We start from the raw sequence: 20,335 nt of genomic DNA, 5'->3' as shown, positions 1-20,335 counted from the left end.
GGTTGGGGGGCCCACATGCTGGACAAGTGCATACAAGGTTTATGGACTCAAGACCAGCTGCACCTGCACATAAATCTAAAGGAAATGCTGGCAGTAAAAATGGCAATCCAGACATTCAGACCATTTCTCCTAGAAGGTCAATTGATAAGGACGGACAACACCACAGTTATGTGGTACATCAACAAACAGGGAGGCACACATTCATACCCTCTATGCCGGATGGCACTGGACCTATGGAATGTGGCTCTGAGCTACAACATTCAGTTACAAGCAATTTTTGTACCGGGAAAAGAAAACATTCTAGCAGACATATTAAGCAGGACTTCCACGGATGCCCACGAATGGATGCTGCATCCGGACATCTTCAAAGCCATTACAAGGAAATGGGGACTGCCAGAAATAGACTTATTCGCATCCCCACGCAACCACCAGCTAAAGAAATTCTGCACAAGGACGTACCACCCACTTGCTTGGAAGGTGGACTCCCTATCTTTCAGTTGGAAAAGCCTGACAGCCTATGCATTCCCACCACTTCCTTTGATGCACAAGGTGCTTTTGAAGATCAAAGAGGACCGTCCAAGGATCATTCTGATAGCTCCAGACTGGCCAAGGCAACATTGGTACCCATTACTAAGGAGCATGTCTCGGGAACAAATATGGACACTTCCCCTGGTTCCACTGCTATTAACACAGAACAACAAAAACATCCTGCACCCAAACCTGAAAACTCTGCAGCTGACTGCCTGGAACATTACATAAGATCAATTAACCCAAATTTATCCCAAAGGGTTAAAGACATTATCCTTGAGGCTCGCAGACCCTCAACAAGAAAGAATTATGCATCAAAATGGAAAAGTTATCTCATTTGGAGTACTGCAAAGGGAGAAGATGTGTCACTGGTAAACATAGCCAACATCCTAGAATACTTGGCAGAGCTCTTCCACACAGGCCTGTCCTATTCTTCCATCAAGATACATGCATCAGCTATTTCAGCAGAATACAGAGTGGATCCTCCTGTCTTCTCACATCCTCTGCTCAGGCAGTTTGAGAGGAATTAAAAATGTAAAACTTCCTAGGAAACCACCATTGCCAGCATGGGACTTGAACTTTGTGCTAGAAAAATTGACACTTCCTCCTTTCGAACCAGCAGCAACAGCAGACTTGCAATACTTATCATGGAAAACTGCTTTCCTGCTGGCAATCCTGCTGGCAATCACTTCAGCAAGAAGGGTATCTGAACTACAGGCATTAATGGCAGTGCAACCCATCCTGATCTTCCATCAAGATAGTGTCCATGAGAACAAATCCTACATTTATGCCTAAGGTGGTATCCAGAGTGTCTTTAAATCAGGCTATCCACCTACCTACTTTCTTCCCCAACCCACAGAACAGGGGAGAAAGGCTGTTGCATACCTTGGATGTACATAGACAGTTACGCTACTACCTGGACAGGACCAAGGGCAATAGAACAACTGACCAGCTACTGGTAGCATATGCAACAGGAAGGGAAGGAAAAGCAATTTCAAAACAGACAATCTCCAAGTGGATAGGAAATTGCATTAGATTTTGTTACTCCTATCATGGAAAGAAAACTCCAGAGAACATCAGGCCTCACTCTACAAGGGCTACAGCCACTACCACAGCTTTCTTACGAGGAGTGACTACCAAAGACATTATAGAGGCTGCTACTTGGACCTCCGTGCATACATTTGCCAAGCATTATAATTTACCTTTATACTCTAGGTCCCGAGCAGGTTTTGCCACTGCTGTTTTGCAAGGGATCCTAACTACACCATAATTTCTTCTTCCTCCTCCCCTAGTTTGGCTATGGTATTCTACCCATTTGTAAGGACTGCAGATGCATCCTTGAAGGACATAGTACAGTTTTGTACCTACCATAAATGTAGATGTCCGATAGGAATGCATCTGCAGTCAGGATTACCCACCCACCTTCCCCTCTGTGGTACTCCTAGGGTATTTACCCAACTTATAGCTAGCTGGGGGGGATCTATTATGGTGTATTTGTTTGTATATATGTACATACATGCTTATTTTTTGTGTTTGCTCTCTGCCTTTGGAAACATTGGCATTTATCCAAATTTAGACTTCCAAGAGGGCACCTGGCATCTGGGGCAAAAAACACTGAGGAAAATGGCGTCGGCTGATGCCTTTATACCCGAATAACTGCAACTATGACGTCTGGTGAAGTGCGACACCAGCCGAGGCCAGACCCAGACTTTGGAATCCGGCCGACCGAAGGGCTGCCTGACGACAGGACAACCCATTTGTAAGGACTGCAGATGCATTCCTATCGGACATCTACATTTATGGTAGGTACAAAACTGTACTTTATAGCTTTTATATTTTTCAGCTGTACAGTGCTGTGAAGGGACCTGCTGTTGATAATCCAGAAAATGTACTGTATGAGGGATTCCTTTATATCACAGGATAGGAAGGAATTGAGGATCAAACACTAAAAACTTATAGAGGAAGAGACTGATATGATTTCTATCTTGAAAAACAGTTTTCAAACTTAATGTGCATCAAAGAACAATCAACCATATACAAACAAAGCATTTATTTTTCACTAGAAATTAAGGGGTTCAGAAATGAACTGCTCCTTTGTATAAATGAAAAACATTTATACCATTTTAGTTGCAAACATTGTACATCACTTATAATCTATCCAGTTATTGTCAGTGAAGCATTATATGGCTCATTCAAATCCTGCCTCTTCAACCTAGTTCCTTCTCTGCATATATTGTTCCCACAATTCCCATGTTTTTTCCTATGTAGTCTGCTCCGTCCCTTTTCTAAAGGTCCCAGTTCCAGTTGTTTTTTCTCTGTTACTATATTACGTCTAGTAAAGTTGGTCTAGAGTTTGATTTCCATTTTCTAGTAATTGCTTTTTTGGCAGCCACCATAATTAGACTCAGCAAGACTTGTCTAGGCAATTCCGATTCTGCATCATAGCTCAAAAAAAAAAAAAAACTCCCCAGTTATCCAATCTGCTTACCCAGCATCTCGACAGAGCGGTCCGCAGGGAATCCCTAAAGTCTGCCAGCGCACTACACTCACAAAAATGTTTCCAGCCACCTCTTTCTTGCCCATCACACTTCCAACATTTGCTATCCACCTGAAAAAAAGTTCTTTGGCGTCTACTTTGGGTATAAAAATCTATGTGTAAACACTTCCAGGCAAAGATCCTAAATCTTCTAGACTTTGTTGCATATTTGGAGATGTACATATATCCCCCATTGTCCCTTTGTGAATTGCTTAACCAATCTTTCTTCCCAATCCTTTCTAAGCTCCTCTGATTGATTCTTATAATTATCATGCAATATTTTATATGCTGTTCTAATTATTCCTTTTTTAATGGCAGCTTCTGTTGTAGACTCTATTAAAAACTCTACCAGTGCTGGTCTTTCATTTAGGACCCACATATTTCTTTCTCCGTGCCTATGCTCCGATATCAATCCTTGATAGGGAAGGCAATCTCTAACCTGCAGTCCAAATACATTTTTTGGCCTCTACCCTTTCTGTTACATTTCCCTTTCTCATTATTTGCCCCCAGTACCTTGGTTTCTTTGCCAGTTTCTCCAATAAATTCCAGCCCCCTCTTGCCTATTATCTGTATCACTAACCACAGTCATCCCTATCAGCAGAATCTCTCTTCTCCGTTCTTATGCTGGTGTAGTTCTTAGAAAACTCCCTGCTGTTTTATGAATATAATACTTTGTGTGATGTTTGTTGTTCTCCTTAAGAGTCTGCATCCAAAATCCCAGTCTTTCCTTATTTCTTGATTCCCCCCCCCTCCGTATCATCATTCCTTTCCACTTCATAGTTTTCTGCTTGTGCTGTGTATAAGAGCCTTAACTGTGTTGCTATAAAATACCCCCTCAAATTGAGTAATCCTAGTCCGCCTTGTTATATTGGAAGAATTATTTTATACCATTTGACTGTTGCTGTCTTTCCTTCCCAGATAAAATCCTTCAACCCTTTTTTTTTTTTTTAATTGCTATCCAAGGGTTCTCCTCTGGTTGATAAAAATATGCCTGACCTGTGTATAAGACTAAAGGGACTAAAAACTTTTTAATTGCTTGTATCTTCGTATCCATATAACAAAGCTTCCAGTTCTTAATTTTTGTATTATCTTCAGTTCAGTCTCTTCCCACATATCTTTAGCTGCTCCAACAGTCATTTCTAATCCATACTCCTAAATACTTCATTTTATCATGTCCTCATAAAAAAAGATTGAATACAGTTTGCCAAAACTATTTTCACCAACAGTGGAGTTTGCCTTTTTCTGAAAAAGGTTTTTGTTTTCATTCACCAAAACTGATCTTTGGTGACTCAACATGAATCCCTTTCGATAATGAGAGGCTTTCAGTAACTACAATGAAAATTATATGAATACAGTTCAAGTTGCTAATGATTACAGACATAAGCGATGGTCATAAATGCTGATAAACAAAGGGATGTCTGTTGTTTTGGTGGTCAAGCTGGAACCAGAATTTAAATCTACCTTTAAAGCCCTTTAAGTTAAATTCCATATGTGTGCTTTTGATATATTTAGGCCATAGACTAAAGTGAATGGGTTAAAACTGACTGGATTGCAAATGCATATAATACACCTTATTTGTTTCAAGTATTGTTCTGGAAAGATCAGTTAAAACAGCCAAACAGTCCGGGTAACAGTGCTTGCAAGATATTTGGTATGATTAGGATAATTCACATTACAAAATTACAGAAATGTAAATAAAAGCATTGGTTGAACAGCCGAGTGATTTATTACTGGTTGCAGACTGTAACAGAATCAAAAGCAGGAAATCAGAACAGTAAATCTGAAAACACTGAAGAGAGACCAAGGCAGAACAGTTGTTACATTAATGAAACACAATCAAAAAAGCCATCCAGAATGAATTTAGTTTGTGCAGAACAGAATTGGTTAGCTATTACTACTGTTCAGATGGATGATATTTGTTCATAGGTTTGTACTAGGCTATCGGCCCTAGGGCCCTATACAAGCCTAGCCATAACAATTCCCTGGATATTTCGTCCCACAATATTAACTTCCCTGGACCCCTGTCTAACAGGCGACTGACGTGATCCCTGGAGTGAATTTCCTATCTCCATCCAATCGTCAAGGTTCCTTTTGAAGAGGTTCAAGGAGGCGCTCTTGCTTGACATGTATGGGTAGTCTATTCCAGAGTATGGGGAGTCTCTGGGTCAGGAACCTATCCCTCCAGCATGTTTTGTTCATTGTGATGACAGGGTTTAGATCCCTGGAGCGTGTGGCTCTGAGGGATTGGGATTTCTTTAAGTGGAGCATGTCCAGCAGCTTAGGGTTTGACATGGCCTTGTATGTTAAGCAGAGATCACCTCTGAGTGTACACAATATGCCACAGAGTATAGCTGGAGTTTTTTAGACTGTCGGCATAAGGCATCTGCTTTAGGCCTGTGATTCTTTCAGTGAGGTATTTCTGCGGTCTTTCCAGCTGTTGCAGATGACTTGTGAGGTACATACCAAACCAATCATTATAAATATGTAGAATATATGATGCAACATTTAGACACAATGGCATATAGACAAGTATCATTGAATGAAATACATGGGGCATATAAAAAAATCTATGGTATTTTGAATGACCTTTTCTTGGAGGGATTCATTGATTCAGATACCTTTCGATATCTGGAAATGACAGCCCCAAGAATTCCTGCGTTTTTTGGCACACCCAAGTTGCATAAACTATTACAAGCCCCCCCCCCATTCAGACCTATAGTTGATGGTAGGGGTTCTATCACCTACGCATGCGCTAAGTTTATAGATAGCATCCTGAAGCCTCTCATAGGAAGTGTGAAGCATATTTGTAAGGACTCTTGGTCGTTTTTGAAGGATATTAGTAAACAACCTTACAGTATGGATGCTGTATTTTTGACAATAGATGTCAAAGACCTATATACCGTCATTCCTCAAGATACAGGTTTAGTTTGGGTCAGAGAATTTTTGACAGCTAATAATACACAAGGGGATACTATTTACCTAGTTGAGACCCTTTTAGAACTGGTGTTAATGAATAATTTTTTTACTTTTGAAGGTAACTTTTATTTACAAACATCAGGGGTGGCAATGGGTTCCCCTTGTGGTGGTTCCTTTGCAAATGCGGTAATGGCCCATTGGGAGGCTGAATTTTTATTTAAAGATGAGATTTTCCAACAATATGTCACCTGGTACACTAGATACCAGGATGACATTTTTTGCATTTGGAAAGGTGACAAAGATATCATCCCAGAATTTATTGAGAGAATGACCAGTATGACTGAATTCCTTCAGTTTACATACCAAATTGCTGACACCGAAATGAATTACTTAGATATTCTTTTATCTAAGGATTCTATAAACAACAGGTTCAAGAGCACTATATATAGAAAGCCTACTTACTCTAATTCTTTACTACATTTCTCAAGTAACCATCCATACCATCAAAAAAGATCTGTTATAAAAGGACAAATAGTTAGAGCGGCACGGATGGTAACAGATGACTGTGATTTTCAAATGGAATGTAGTAAATTGATGGACATGTTTCTATCTAGAGGTTATCCACTGAATTTGATTAATGGTATTATCTTAGAAGTCTCTCGCAAACGTGAAGAGGGGTATTTTTTTCCTTTGCTTTCTAGTAAGGGTACTGTTGAGCTAGATGATAATCTCAATATTTCTGTAACATTAGTGGAAACTTCTGGGCTTATTAAGCCCAAGCAGAATAATTACTGCAGCAGTTTTTTGCATACTTATTCTTTGGATTTTTATCAGATCAAAGAAATTATTAATAAAAACTGGGAAGTTATTAAACATGACAAAGGATTAGTTACCCTGTTGGGCGAAAAACCTAAAATAATTTATAGAAGAGGAGATAATCTCAAAACCATCTTAGAGAGACCTAAGAAAAAGCAAATCTCCAATCGACCACATGGGATGCATAAATGTGGGGTATGTAACCAATGTAGGCACATTAAAGTTGGCACTTATTGCACCATTAATGGTAAGGAATATAAGATCAGTAGTCACTTTAATTGTGAAACAAAGTCAGTGGTTTATGCGGCACTATGCAATCACTGTAAGGCTTTCTATATTGGGAAAACTGAGCGTAAACTCAAAATTAGGATATATGAACATATGCATGCTGTTTCCAAAAATGATGAAAATAATGCTCTAGCTAGACACATTTGGGACAATAGTGGTCATGCATTTAGCTTTGTCATTTTACAACAACGAATACCGGATATACGGGGAGGTCCTTGGCAAGTTCGTCTAGAAATAGACGAACTCTTGTGGCAAATTCGTACTAGAGCACATTCAACACCAGGTATCAATGAGTCTCTTTCTATAAAATGTGTCCTTAAATGGTTGGCTTATAATAGATAAATATAAGCATTTTTTGGTACAGAGGGTTTAATTTTGTTTCAGTTTTTCTGGATAAATAACTATAAACTATAGGGTCAATGGTGAAACATTTGTCACTTTGGGCATATAAATTTTTCTAAAAGTTTTTTTTTTGTATATTTTAGTATTTGTAGTTTCTTTTTTAATATAATAATGATAAAAGAAACTCACTTAATGTCTATATTTAATTTTTCATGTAATCACATGTAGAATTGTTCTTTTAGAATTCAAGGTTGGCTGGGGGACAAACTCTTGCAACTTTTAAAATGTCAGTCGTGCTTAGTTAGGACTTGTTTTTGTAAGCCAGCAGGACATTTGAATTAATGTCATTTCAGTTGGGATTTATTTGTCAACTTCTGTGAATGTGACATATACCTGTTTTGTTTTTTAATGATACTTAGCATTTACTTTAGTTTTTTACACATCTGAACAAGGCTTCATATGCGTTTTAGAACAAATTTTAACAACTTGTTATAACATAATGAATATAGGAAACGCATTTTAGAACTTTGAGTCTATGTCCTTTTAAGTAACACTGGTATTTGACAACAGAGTGCAACTATCACCGAGTGGTTGATATAGCTTTAAGGTTGTTATGACAATGCTTAATTCAACAATGCACTTATTATCTATTGGGCAATTACTTGGTATCATGTATAAAAACTTGCCTCTTTCCTTCTGCTGTGTAATCTGAAGAAGGCGGTGTATGTTTTTCCGCCGAAAGCGCTTATTTTATTGGGAGTTCATTAAATTAATTTTTAATATTCAAGCTTTCTCTTATTGAGTTCCAGTCTGCCTTGTGGTTTATCAAGTTTATCTGTTTTGTTTGTTTGATACATACCAAACGGGGCATTGTACTCTATATAATGGGTCTAATGAGGGATGAGTACAGTAGGCAATGGCCTTTTTTCTGGATGAAAAGCCCTTAGTGATGAGGTGTGCCACATAAAAGGATTTCCTGATTGTTGTGGCGATGTGGTTATCGAAGGTGAGACCACTGTCCACCTGTGTCCCTAAGTCTCAAATCACACTTTTGGTGTTTAGTGTGCTGCCACCTATGTGGTAATTCATGGATACATGTTTTTTCTCAAAGGGGATAACTATACATTTCTTGGCATTAAGCTTGAGCCCATGGCTCTGGCACCAGGCATCTGTTTATGTAAGGCCCTTTTGTAGAATATCCACATCATTTGGGGATTCAGTAATGGCTCCCAGTTTGCAGTCATCTGCGAACTTTGTTAGCCAGAGTCCTAGTGTTGGCCTGTACTTCAGAAAAGTAGATGCCAAACGAGAGAGGTCCCAGGACTGAACCCTGAGGTACTCCACTTGTCACCTGTTTGGAGCTGGATTTGGAGTCTGCTACTTTTACAGTCTGGGTTCTGTTAATAAGCCAGTTGGCAACCCATTGAGTGATTTATGCCCAGCTTAGTAAGTTTATCTATGATTCCAAAGTGGGGGGATGGTGTCAAAGGCCTAGGCGAAGTCCAGATAGGCTGTGTGAACCACCTTACCCAGGTCCACAGGTCTGGAGACTGATTCGAAGAAGTCAATCGGGTTCAGGAGACAAGATTGGCCCTTCACGAACCCAAACAGGTTGGGGTCCAGTGTTTGAAGGTTGCCAATGTCTTTGTTTTATAAGTTCCATGATAATGCATTGTATGCCCTTGCAGATCAGGTTTGTCAGACTGACAGGACGGTAGTTCCCAGGATCCAAGCTGGATTCCCCCTTGTGGAGTGGGATAACTGTAGCTGTGCGCCACTCAGTGGGCATGAAGCATGAAGTGAGGCTATGATTAAACATGACACTTGGGTGAGGTGCCAGTTCATTTTGTAGTTCATGTAGTACATCGCCCGGGATTTCATCTGGTCCCATGGATGCTGTATTCTTAGCTTTGGAGAGTGCTGTTTCTACCTGTGTGGCCGTGATTACCGGAATTTGGCAATCTTTTGGTATTTAGATGGGCCCTTTAGGGGGTGAGAGGGGATGAAGTTGGCACTAAATCGATCAGCCAGGATATTGACAATATCCTTGGGATCAGTATATTTAATGCTATTCTGTTGTAGCTCAGAGCAGATCTGAGCATTGCCATTTAGATTCTTGACATAACTATAGAATGCCTTGTGGTTGTCTTTGGAATCTTTAGCAATTTTATTTTCGTAACTAGCTTTGGAGGATTTTATGAGGGATATCAGCTTCTTACTGAGGCTGGTAAGGAAGTTTTTTGCATCTTGGGATTTCCTCTTTTCTGCAACATTTTCTTCCTTCTGTTGTATAGTTTGTTTATGGCAGGGGACCACCAGATTGGCTTCCTTTTTTTGGAGGAGAGCGTCTTTGTTCTTTTTGGGATGGCACGATTGATGCACGAGTGGATGTGCTTGTACAGAGCCTTAGTTTAGGATTCGGCAGTCGAGGTTTCTGCTTCCTTCTGCATGGGTGTCATGAAGTTTCACTTCTGACTTGAGCAGCATGAAGTTGGCTTTGGAGAAGTTTTTTACGGAGGCTCCGGTTTGCTTACTGGGGGGTGGGGGTGGGATGTGAATGTCAAGGGTGATTTGCTTATGGTCAGACCTGACCAGTGGGGTGATTTGCTTATGGTCAGACCTGACCAGTGAGGGAGTGACCATTGGTGTGGAGCATCTATCTCCCATGTTGATAATGACCAGGTCTAGGATATTGGAGCCCCTGGTGGGACAATGGATTAATTGATCCAGGGCATTGGAATTTATGAATTCCAAGAACCGTTGGGAAAAGGTGTTGGTACCAGAGTAGTTTTCCCAGTTAATGGCAGGGTAGTTGAAATCACCCAGTATTAGGGTGTTTGGTTGTATCTTAATATTTTCCAGTATGTTTTAGAAAGGTGTAGTGAGAATCTTGGGGCATGGTGGGGGATCTGTAGAAAGCTACGAATTTGGATTGCAGTCTTAACTAGTGTTAGTTGCACCTGGAGAATTTCAGATGCATTGTGTTGGGCAACTAACCTGGAGGTGTGAATATCTTTGGTGAATATGGACACTCCTCCACCTTTAGTGTTTTGGTTTTGGTTTGGTGGCCCCAAAGTGTGGTAAGAGTTGTAGAGTGGTATTGCAGGGGGTGCACTCTGGAGCCTTGAACCAGGTCTCAGTTACTGCACAGATATCGATGTTCTCCATTTTTCGTAGTGCCTCGAGAGAGTGCATTTTGAGGTTTAGACTTCTAGCACTGAGTAGCATTACCTTCAGTTTTGCATGCTTGTATCTGTTACGGTGGTGGTTTTGTCCTTTGAACCTTGCCTAAAAAAGGCACTATAGGGGTGGCAAGAGCTTTAGCCAGTTACCTGAATCCCAGGGGCGACAGGTGCAGACCATCTCTGACAAAGCATTGTGGTTTGTCGATCATGTCGTCCCAGGCAGACAGATACTGGATCCCCTTTGAACGACACCAGAAGCTTGGCCAGTTATTGAACTCAATCATTTTGTCCTTCTTTCTGGGCAAAGGCAGGATGCTACTCAGGGCTTAGGGTCATACCTGCCTGGGCCACATGATCCGAGAGCTCTTCCATGTCTCTCTTTCATGTAGTCCAGGGAGGTACGTCTGAAGTCATTCACTCCAACATGGACAATGACAGTCTTATTTGTACTTTGTGGAGTGACTTGAGTGCATGCGTTGTGGCAGATAACTATATTTTTTTCCTTGTTCAGCCTAGTGAGTGGGACAAGTGTCCCTGACTATAGAGTCACCTATGACTAAATTGTTGGGTACGTTTTCTTGCCTTAGGGGCAGTTGGGTGGCACACTGGTGTTGTGAGCAATGTGTCGCTTTGGTTGTGACTGGTGTCTGTTTGCGTTTCAGCATCGAAGGTCCTTGTTGCTTGGGCAGGTTAATGTTAAGGGCCTCTGCATATATGGGTTTAATGTTGCTATGTGTGGGTGTTGATGGTGTGGGTTTTGAAGGGCTATGTGTTGCTTGAGGTGTAGTGCAGGTGTTCACCTTCTCCTCTTGACTGTCTAGCACAATCTTGGCTGGAGAGAGCTTTGCTTCCAGTTTGGCTATGTAAGTGCATCTCTTGCAGGTTGTAGTGTTGGTGGTAAGAGGAGAGGGTTGTCTGTGTACATGAGGCAGTTGCTGCATTGCCCCAGTATGCCCAGATTCACCAGGTGGACAGGAAAAATCACCAGAAGCTGATCCTTTGACATGCCGGTTTAGGTGCTTTTTTGTAAAGTACAAGAGCTGTTTTCCCTTACCTTTGCAAGGTACTTTACAATTATAGGCTGTTTAGTGCCTATGATTGATTTCTCCTTATTAACCAGGAGGGTTGAGTGCTTGTATCAGTTTAAGGCTTACCAGTGCTTTCAAGCAGGTTCTAGAGCAAGTGTTTAGCCACAGGGGTTCAGATTTTAATGCTACTACTGAGAAACCAACTAGTTCTAAGGGAAAATTTGAAGAGCAAACTTTCTGGCACCTCAGATAGTTTAACTGTAGCCCCGCAGTGCTGCATGATGTGAAAAATGTGCAAACGCACGTCTAGAAAGTTGAAAGGGATAAAAATCAGCCCAAAATGGCTAATAAAATTACAATTTCAGAGCTGGAAACCACTCCTCTAGTGTTAGGCAGTACAATGCTCACCACTCCCACTGGTAAGCAGTAGGAGTTCCCTCCACCACAGCAAGGTCTGGATAGCTGTGAACACAGAAAATAAAGTCCTGAACCAGCAAAGCCTGGGATCTGGACTATACTAGCTAGGAAAGGCGGGAAACTAGCAAACAAGATAGTATTTTTTTTTTTGGTTAAAACAGGCTAAACAATGCAATAATACAGTAAATAAACACAGAAAAGGCTAATGCACTTGAGTGTGTGGCCCTAAACAGTAAATGCAATTAAAACTCTACAAAATTAGCAATAAATGAAGCAAGGCAAGTGCACAACTGAAAAATGATTTGAGGCAGTAATACAGTAGAATAAGTAGCTTGCCTACATATACAGAAAAGTCTATACATACAGAAAAGCAGCTAAAACAACACAAACAATTCAGATGCAGTGCAACCTAGAGCACCATAGTTGTAGCAATATTAAGGCAAATACAGTTTCAATAAATGCACTAAAATATACTCTATATTTCCAAAGTGTTTGAGAAACACAGAACACAAGGAGATTCAGGCAATTTTTTTTTTTTTTTTCCTTTTTTCTTAGAAAGGGAGAAAGGAGGAACAGAAAGAAACTAAGTGGGTTGGCCTTCTCAAATGTTCCCTCTGTATTTGGTAGGATGAGCTAATGACACTAGACTGGGAGGAGTGTCCAAGATCAAATTTAGAGTAGGGGGAGAGCAACTGCAAGGCCAGAAGTTAGTCAGTGCTCTGTGTGGAATGGCAGAAAATACTGAAGTTACCTTCTTAAATAACAGAAAGTTGAAATCTGAAACAACTTTAAAAAAGCTCAAAAGAACTAATGAGGTGCTTTCTCCAAGCCGTAGACCTGGCAACCCTAACCAGCAATAACCACAAACACTACACTCTCTCACTGTAGTGGGGATGTTTTTTGCTAACTAAGATGGCCTGGAAAATAAGCTGAGAACACAGCCTCTAACAAACAACTAGGCCCAGAAACACAATCTTAAATATGGAAACTTTTCAGGCAGAAAACACTACAGGCAGTGAGCCAATAGCTATGAAATACAGTAATAAAGCATGCAGCAGACAATAAATGTCTAGAATAACCAATATCTAGTCAAAATGAGCAAAAAAAAAACAGTCGACTTGTTATGTATCACAGATCAAAGTTTTAGTCAGTGCTCCTTCTCTGGTAACTCTGTGTGGAATCATAAAAATAGTCAGCCCTCCCAAATCTCAAACCCAGGGCCCTGTACACCATAGTCAGAGCAATGTACCACTACACCATTTGAGTTGCATGAAAAATGCGTGTTCTTAACACTTTGGGGGCCATTTTTATCAGACTGTCTAAGTTTCTATTAGTACTTCACTGCAAGCTCAGAGTCACTAGTCTTCAAGTGCTACATGTGTGTTATAGACTGATAATGACATTTGCCAGAAATATCCTGATTTAATGAAAACTTGGGTTGTCTGCAAAGTGAATGCCACACTAAAATTACCCCAGAAGACCTACCAGTAATACAAGTCCTGAGAATTCTAGTTGCACAAAGAAATAGAATTCAGCAAATATTAAAATATTTGAAAGATATGATGCTCATAGTTAAGCAAAATAAACTGAGTGAGTGGATAAACAGCAATGCCTAGTACAAATTTCTTCTCTGTACTTAATACTTGCCACCGAGTCTGGTAAATCAAGCTAATTGAAGCTAGCCCCAGGCTTTCTATGTTTTGCACATCTCTTGGAAGATGCATGTATCTGAGGTTACCACTTGGAATTTCTTCAACTCCGGAACTACCCCAGAGAGCTGTTGTAAGCACAATTTAGCTATTAAGTGGTGCAGTTAACATCTCATTGTATTCTGGTCTGGGGAAACTACTGTACAGACTGAGACAGAAAGTCTTAAAGCTAAATAAAAACAATGTGTCGTATATAAGTACATGGGATTTGCATTTTCTTTATAAAGGTTTCAGCCTGATGCTGACTAAGTTAAACCAATTATAAATAGATAAACACTTCACAATAAATAATCATTTGGTAATTTTCAAGGCATAGTACACCATATTTTAAAGTTCTGAAATGTTAATTGTAATTTGGAAAGATACCAGAGTATGCAGGGCATAGTTTTCGACAATGGAGGAAGAGAAAAATTTTGAAAATACTAAAGTGGTTATTACAGAACCATTATTAAATTCCATAAAATCCTAGGAGAATACTAGAGTAACAACCTGAACTGGCCCTTTTAAGCTTAGTTGTGCTTTCCAGAAATATATTAAAAATATATATATATATTGGTCCCTTAAGTTATGTGGTGGGGAGGAACATGAGCGTTCGCACATTTACAAGCTTCGTCTCTGTGACGGAGACACATGACAGACCAGGAGTAAATTTGTAATTTTCCAATCTGTGATCTACGTTTCACTTTAATAAGTGCTGGGAAGAGCTTTGCTTCACATGGATGGGAAGCTTGTTCTAGAGAAGGGGCAGCCTTTCAGACACACACCTGTCCCCCTAGCTTGTCCTATTTATGTTGCAGGCTAGGCTTGGGTACATAAATCAGATGTTTCTGGTGCTGTTGGTTTTGCAGATGTGTAACAGGTCCATTAAGGCTGGATCAGAGGAAGATTTGTAGACCACAGGTATAGGTCTTCTCCAAGCAGGCTGTAGGAGAAAGAGTGTAAGGACATTGCTTTGAGGCAGTTCCCATAGGACTCCTTTTCTATATCATGTATTCTTTTTGTGAGGAACCTCTGTGGTCACTCCACCCGTTTGCCTGGTCAGGTACAAGCTGAAGGGTGCACTGTACTTGAGGATTTGTCTTCAGAGGGCAGAGTACAACAGAATGACATATTTGAATCTGGTGTCATACCATTGCTTATAAGTGTGCAACATGAAATGATTTTCTTATTGTAGATGCATGATGATCAAAGGCCCAAGTCACTGCATGCATGTGTTCCCAAATCCCTGACTACTGAGTCTATTCTTAGGTGTGTATTATCAATGTAGTAATTTGCAGGGGTGGCCTTTTTACCAAAGGATGCTATACACTTCTTAATATGGAGTTTGACAGTGACTCTGACAGCAGTTTTTAGTCTCTCAGGCCTTTCTGGAAGATGTTTGTGTCCTGAAGGATTTGCAGTAGTCTGTGAATTTGGTCAGACAGTGGTCTATGACATTGGCTTAAGCTTCCTAAAAATAGATGCTAAACAGGAGTGGCCCCAGCTCTGATCCCTAAGGGAATCCACTAGTGACCGCCTTTATTTATTTATTTATTGATTTATTGATTTATTTATTTATTTGCATTTGTTAACCGGGGTTGGTCCAGCTGGGTAAGAATTACCCTTTTTCAGTGGAGACCCGAGGGGAAAAGCCCCAAACAGACATACAAATACATACGAATAGAGACAAATTAACAATATTACAGAGGAAAACAATATTATGGGTACAATGGATAAGAAAAACAAACAATGAAAGTTTGAGAATATGAGTAAGGTAGGCCAGAGGCATGCATGCAAAAGATTTATAAAAAGGTGTTCTGAGCAAGATCTCTGAATTAAGTTAAAGTAGGCAAAGAAATGATGATTTAGGTGTGGAGTTAGTAGTGTGGGAGTTTTAGGTGGGAGCATGTGAAGGACGTTCCCATTTGGAGGAGAGATGGGAGAGAAGCATGGATTTGAAATGGTTGTGGTTAGGTATATTACGTAGTGTAGGGAGATTGTTCCATAGTTTGGCTATAGTGTGGGATAGTAGTAGTTTACCAGTTGGGTGGATGGGTTTGTGTACATGCAGGAGGTTTTGGCCTGTGGATCTCCGGGTACGGGTAGGTGTGTAGGGTGTTAGAGATTTAGCAACAGAGGGGCATTCTGCTGGTTTAAAGATGAGTTTGTGGGCTGTTGTAAGTTGTAGGTACTTTAGGTGGTTGTGGAGTTCTAGCCAGTTTAGGGTGTGTAGGGAATGACAGTGATGGGAAGAGTTCTTAGAATTGGTTGCAAATTTGCAGATTTTGTTGTTGTAACAGGCCTCAAGTTTAGCACTGAGTCAGAGTTGTAGGTTGGAGAATAGGGGAGCACTGTACAAGAGAGAGGGGAGAAGGAAGGTAGATGCAAGGATATGAAGGGAAGATGGAGTAAGGTAGTACTTGTGTCTGTAGAGGAGGCCGATTTTCTGGTGGATTTTTTTGATTGCTGAGAGGATGTGGGAGTCGAATTTTAGGTTTTCATCGATGGTAATGCCAAGTAGTTTGGTACTAGGAACGATTTCAAGAGGGGTGTTGTTGCTTTTGATGGAAAATTGAACTTTGTGGAACTGGGAAGTTTTAGTGGGAGTAAATATCATTAGCTTTGTTTCGTTGGCATTTAGGGCCAAGTGATGGGATTGCATCCATGATTCAATTTTGGAGAAGGCTGTTTGGGTATTAAGTAGAAGTTTGGAGGGGCAGGAGGCTGAGCAGATGATAGTGGAGTCATCTGCGTATTGGATGACTGAGGCTTCAGGGATGGAGAGGTGAAAGTTGTTAATGAATAAGTTGAAGAGCAGAGGGCCCAAAAAGTTAAGGGGAGGGTCTGTGAGACTTGGCACCTACTTCCCTGCAAAAAGTTGCTGGTCAAAGTCTTGCTGGAGTATTTCCGATTGTCATGAAACTACATTGCCTTGATATTCCTACGAAGGACTGCTGAGTGAAGATGCTTTAGACTGGTCTTAATGACGTATTCTTGTATTGAAGACTGATTTTGAAGGAAGGTTCATGTGAAACACAAGTGGTAGTCAGCAGCTTTAGGTTCTTTAAAGACACAAGAGGTTATAATTTACATAGCTCTATATGTGACATTAATTGGGATGAAGATGGGTGACATTTCACCAGTGTTATAAGGTGATACAGCGGTAGCGTTGTTGCCTCAAAGCAAGAGGTTCTCCTGTTCGATTCTCTGCTGGAGTGCCTTCTGTGTGGAGTCTGCATGTCCTCCCAGTGGTCGAGTGGCCTCCGAAAGACATGCGTGAATGGGCGTACCTTCGCTGAAGGTTGGGCGTCGGGCTGGCAACTCGGCACCATAAAAATTGACTGCCAATCATTAGCGGACTGGAGTTTCGCTGTGGCGACCCCTAACCGGGAAACGCCGAAAAGACAAAAAAAAAAATTTCTCTCCCAGTTTTGTAGCTGAAATAAAATGTTAACACGTATCCTGGGTAAGGTGACATTTTGATCCCAGTCAGTTAAGTACACACTAATGCTGCCAGTCACGTAGGTGATTACTGCTGTTGTTCCATACATGTTGATATGATAGATTATAGCTTGTAGGTTTAATCTTTCAGTTGTATTAAATTATTTTCTTGCTTATGTTTTCTCCTCCTATAATGTTTTATTTATGTTCTTGTTTCTCTTGCAGGTGACGACTCTTAACTTGCATCTTTGGAAGCTTTGCCAAATTCCAGCTTGCTAAAGTAGGTTTGCAGTATTTTTTCCACTTTCTTATTTCTGTATTAAATGAATTGTAGTTTTTTGGTTGGAGTTTTAAGAAATTTTGTTTAGGTATTTGGGATTTATTCTAATTTATCTTTTATACCTAATTGGAAACCTTGATTGAATATTTTTGAAAAAGCACCATTATGGTAAGGTGTTATGGTGACAAAAATCCTAAAAGCTCCATATGTCTTTGCTCATTTTGTAGAGTTGCATAAAAGATGGTATGCTGCGTAAGAAAAAAAAAATGAAAGCAGAAACTCTTAGAAAGTGGCATCTTTTTGTCTGTCAAATACATCTGGGAGAATGTCCAGTTCTTTTCTTAGAACTGGATGGCTACAGGACTTCTGTTTTGAGTATTTTTCTTTAACGAAGGTGGAAAACTCTGTGTTGCTTGTTAAGAATATGCTGTAGAATTAATTTTGTAATTCAACTGTGCATCTTAGGACAACATAAGCACGATGTTTTACCCTTCCAGTAGCAGTAAAATGTGAAACAGGTAGCATACTGACCAGCAAACACTGTAGTCTGATTACAGTCCTCAAAATGAACCACTGCAGCACTGTTCTGTGTGGGAATACCAAATAAGGATTTGGGAGCCCACAGAAAAGTAAATGAAAAATTGGCATTTACTTCATAGAACAGATACCCCTGCATGTCCCATATACATCTGCCTTTTATCACCTTTCTGTTTGGGGATGGAGTAATGCTTTTTATAACATTCAGCCATCTTAATGTTAACGTGCTAAACTCTTCTGCCACTTTGCAGGGTTTTTCTACCCCATGGGGGGAAGGATACCTCTTGCCTGTCTTCATCTTGCTGATGAACCATGCTATAAAGGCACAGTTTTTCCCACCTTGCCATTTCTTCCTGCATGTTACACCCCATGACATCTTAGAACATGAGGATGGAAAAGACTATCTGACAGAGATGTCTTTACTGTAAAAGCAGGCAACTGACAAAACCTTCCATGTTATGTAGTCCAATCTCGCCTACATTCTTACCCGTGGGGTTCGGAGCCAAACCTCGGCTCCGACTCAGCCATACTCTAGCTCGAAGTCTTCAATTAGCTCGTGGCTGAGAGGTATCCCATGCTGCAATGTGCCTATTCCCCAGATCTCGTTTGCCGCTCAGACGTGGTCTTGCTCTTGCCCTATTCCCCAGATCTCGTTTGCCGCTCGGACGTGGTCTCGCTCTTGGTCGTGGCCAAGTGTAATTTTCTACTATTTGTTCAATTTAATAGCTCCAAAAGCTATTTTAATAGCTAGTGTGTGTGTTTTTTTACTTTTAGCAGTTTAGTGAACCTTTCTGGTATCTCGTTTTACCTGGTGTTTACAGGCTAGGCCCATTTCAGTTAGAGGACCTAGTCCTCCCCTGTTTTTTTCCTGTTTTTGTTCTGATTGTTTACCAGTTTAATCCCCTTGGCAGTGTTATTCTTGTAGTGTGACTGTTGGTTGGTCCCCTGTTGGTTCTTCCTGGGCTAGGCCCGTTTAACTTGGACCTAGTCCTCCCTGTGGTTACCTCGCGGTCTCTAGGCCATTTGAGTTAGAGGCTCTAGTTTCTCACGCTTCTTGTTTTCTGGGGTGAAGGTGCCCCTACCATTTTTCCCCCGTGTGTGTGTGTTCTTGTCTTAACATGTCCAAGGAGTCTAAAGAGCACAGGCCTTCGGCCTTCAAAAAGTGTGTTAAGTGTAACAACAAAATGTCTTGACAGATGGGCATTCTGTATGTGTGTTTTGCATGGGGGCTATTTATTTACAGGAATCCTGCTTGTTCTGTCACTCTTTCAGCCCCCGTGTGCTGCAAGAGAGGAAGAACAAGCTGATTTTGAGAGGATTGCTAAAACCATCTTTTGAAGAGGATTTGGAGAGATCCTCCAGTTCCAAGTCCTCTCCTTCCAAATCGGATAAAAAGTTGGATAAAAAATCATCTAAGAAGCGCTCTCTGGCTCAGTCAGTCTCCTCGGAGCCACCGGAGAAAATTATTAAGAGTACTATTGCTTCTTCGACTCCACTGGCTTCGGAGCCAATAGAAGACAGTACTTCGATGATATCGACATCAGCTGTAGGTTTATTGGAGCCGAGGTCAGATGTGTCAGTTCGGAGCCAGTTTCCAGTTTTTCGACTGTTCTCCCTGTTAAGAGAAAGTTTTGAAAACATACTGTTATTTGTCTTTTTCCTGTTCTTGCAAAGTGAACATGTTTGTTGGGATATGCCTATCAAAGATGGGCCTCATCTGTGAACAAAATGCAGCATTGCTTATGAACCTGAATGATATCTGTTTCCTGCATTTCAGAATAAAGAGATTTGGTTGTAGCTCAGTGAAGCCTGGGATAAGGACGCACGGCCGAGTAAGAGTTAATTTACTAGGGCAGGCTGTGTGTCCTGGAAAATTTTGAGCTACCGTTGTTGAATTGAACATTTTGTACTTCTTGAACATTCTGTACTAGCTGTGGGGGTGAGGTAACTTGTGATAAACATGTTTTTCCTATATGTTTTTCATAGCCAACTGTCAACGGTCAGAAATGTAACAAAAGTTGTTTTGCTTGCAATATAAAAGTTGATGTCAGTAAACAAGTTGATCAGAGGAGATCAGATCAGTCCAGACCGGACATCTTGGCCAACATGCTGTGTAATCTGGTTAGCTGCTAATAAAGGAAAATTCATCACCTGAGGCAGATGCGACTCATTTGAATTTGTTGTTCTTACACTCCCCGACTTGTAGGTCTCCCTCTATAGGGAGATCCAGATCCCCGACCATGTCCTCCTGGACACTTTCCGATGACAATGTCGATAGTGTGGTGAAGAAACTGCTTCAGTCATCGGTGCTGGCTCAGTTGCTTTTGGCTCCG

At 40.7% G+C, this 20,335-nt stretch overlaps 1 protein-coding gene across 4 annotated transcripts in view; it reads left to right on the top strand.

Moving 5' to 3' along the window:
• Window positions 1–20,335, top strand: part of LOC122799903 (E3 ubiquitin-protein ligase RNF14-like) — a 975,557-nt gene that overhangs the window by 120,084 nt on the left and 835,138 nt on the right. For all 4 annotated transcript variants that reach the window (XM_044069290.1, XM_044069286.1, XM_044069287.1 and 1 more), the window contains exon 2: window positions 17,411–17,465. The gene's annotated coding sequence lies outside the window, so the exon portion shown is untranslated. The remainder of the gene's footprint in view (window positions 1–17,410; window positions 17,466–20,335) is intronic.

Source organism: Protopterus annectens, chromosome 4.part0 (genome assembly GCF_019279795.1).
Source record: "Protopterus annectens isolate FY-2018-M chromosome 4.part0, PAN1.0, whole genome shotgun sequence".
NCBI lineage: Eukaryota > Metazoa > Chordata > Ceratodontiformes > Protopteridae > Protopterus > Protopterus annectens.
Note: the sequence above shows the minus strand (reverse complement) of the source record. Positions and strands in the feature narration are given on the sequence as shown.